Source organism: Morone saxatilis, unplaced genomic scaffold (genome assembly GCF_004916995.1).
Source record: "Morone saxatilis isolate NCDOM2014 unplaced genomic scaffold, NCSU_SB_2.0 Contig20, whole genome shotgun sequence".
NCBI lineage: Eukaryota > Metazoa > Chordata > Actinopteri > Moronidae > Morone > Morone saxatilis.
Genome location: NW_023339763.1, coordinates 17,767,392 through 17,770,238, shown reverse-complemented (window position 1 = coordinate 17,770,238; position 2,847 = coordinate 17,767,392).

The window sequence follows — 2,847 nt, the reverse complement described above, 5'->3', positions numbered from 1 at the left end:
CAGTTCTACCCACTGAGCTAACCGGGCACCCGTGTTGCCTCTCCTTAAATAGTCTCATTAGTAACATCTATATTTAACCTACTATTTGTCATGCCAAAACACAACCCTCCACCTATAAAGTGGTATGGCTAACAAACATGTTAGCAAACAATAGCCTAGCAATCCCTGCTATATTTGGAAACACTTATTCCACAGGCTGCATGTGTCAAAAGCCCACAGTTTTCTGTTCTTAAGTGAGACACCCAAAAAGCAAGATATAGATGGCTTCAAGTGGCTTATCCACACTCTGCGGACTCTCTAGGTATACTGCCTCATTCCTGGAACTACTAAACTGTTTGAGAAAAGATACTGCTGATCCTTAAGCCCATTTACTTCTGGGCTAGGTGTCAACATGCTCATGAGCTACATTACCACAGTTTATGCCGCGCTCTCACATTATGGTCAAATGGGATTTGTACTCTTAGTATCCACTATTCCAATAAATAGTGGATAGTAAGACATTAAGAGAAGTAGAAATGTGACTTAATCTATTCAAAGAAAGCTGCCACACTGGACCTTCTCACCGTGGGCCGTGAGCACAGGTGTGTTGGCTTCAAGTTGTTTAGCTGTCTTTAAGTCCTGCCGTTGTTACCCAGAAAATCTATTTCACCTCACACACATAATTAGCAGGTTCAAGGCAGAGTGACATTGGGGTTAAGTTGTTAAGGTGACCTGCTGAGAAGTGTGTGAGGGGGATCTGCTTCTTTTTGTCACCACATGTAACCTCGGCAAAAGACTGTGTTTGATCCTCCTAGAGCTTTTAAGACTCTTACTCTCATCAAACCTCTGAAGCTAGAATTATAACGCCATGAAGGGTCATCTGTGTTATCTGCAAGAGAGAAGTGTTATCCTACTTGACACCCGGTGCTCACACACATTTATTAGTAATTCAGCTGACCTGGATATACAGTGTAAAGACCATAATCTCATAAATCAGTGGCAATGTATTCCGCTATGATAGAAAATATGTGTCAAGAATAAATAATACGATGCTAGAAATCAATTCTAGTGTCAATTCAATCCGACTCCCTGCCCTACATGCAGTATTTCTTAAGTGAAATGTGGACACAGCCATTCTGTCTTTATTCCTTACAATAAAGCCATTATATAATAAATAAATCAAAATTTAGATGATGATGTCAACAATGGTTGCTGTGTAGCGTTCAGAATCATACCTCAAAAAAGGTTTTTATTAAGATACAAATATGCATACCATTTAAAGCCCTTGTTTAGTAAATCTTTGTTCAAAGGAACTCATTTGATGAGGCAGGAGTGTCTGATCTTCCTTGCTGCTGCTGTTTGTCTCTTTTGCCAAATCTAGGTATGTGCACAAACACAGAGATGCCCACAGAAAAATACAGAGGACAGACGTGAAAAGAAACAGTTGACTCATCTATTCCTAATTCCCTGCTGGCAATGGAGGCGACTCTCTAGTCACTGGATTTGTGTTGCTAGAATGTGTTGTCTTTTCAGTTTGGATTAAGGTGAGAGTGAAGGCAGGAGGACGTGCTGGGGCCTGGGAGCTGTCCAATGCCTTCTCTGTCACGGCCAGTGTGCCTGCTGCTTTTAACACCAACACTTTCACATACTCAACACAACCACCTGTAAAGGAAAGCAGACGACTCCAGCTGTACAGAGTCAAACAACACACTTAGACAAACACATACAATTCCAGCTAACCTGCAAAGACTATTAAGTGATTGACATTGGCACAGCCTTTTGCAGAGTAGCCCAAGAGTTGGTGAAAGGGTGCGTCTGAATGCAAACTGCAAGCCGGTGCCACCAGGACTTCAAACAAGATCTTGGCACACCAGTATATAATACTAGATGACAGGGACACATATCATTTATATGTGTGTAAAGATCCTTTCCTGTGACAGTTAGGCTACCCACTGTTGCCTGCTGATAACAATGATACATTTGTTACTGCTTGTATATTATAACCTTTAGTAGTAGTAGTAGTAGTAGTAGTAGTAGTAGCAGTAGCATGTGTCTAAATAAAGATGGAGCATCTTGAGTTGAGACCTGGATGTACACGTGACCTAGAAGGAATTCTGAGAAGCTTTTTGGTCTGGACCTAAGATGCATTGCAAGCTGGGAACACTGAAAGGGAAGATGCAGCAGTAGTTTGCAGTAAATTGAGCACTAAATCATGTTCATGTTTTAACTTTCACTAAAATACATGTTGAATGTACTGCATTTTAAACTACTTTGTAGTGTTTTGCTTATACATTATATCCTCAAAGGCTTACTGAATGAATCTTAATGAACTATAATCTTGTTGTTGGGGTTATGCAGGGGTCAGCATGGTAAATCCTCAGAGAACAGATTTGCCGAGCAAATTTAAGAAGGTATATCATAGGACAGTAAGTGATCATCTGATGCAATATCTACAAGTCATTCTGTGACTAAAAAAAGTTCCATTCCCCTAAGACCAGGGAAAATAAGCAATTCACATGCTACATAACATTAAATGACTCCACTCTGAGGTCCTCTCAGGCCACTGAGCTCTTCATCTTGTAATAGACTAGCTCAAAGACAAATACATCTACATTTAGCTGCCTGTGCCTGTGATCTTATAGGATCCAAGTCTGAGTGCATTGGCGAATCTAGGATTTTTCTTGGCTCAGCTATCTCGTCTGATATGGTCACTGCAGCTCTATTCTCAGTAGAATAAACCACCCACAGTACCGCCACCTATTTTACATTACTTTGTATAGGTTCAACATGCATAATAGCAGAACCTTAATTACGGACACTGTGAGAAATGTAATTTTTTCTTGTAATGCATCTATTTACCTAAATAGA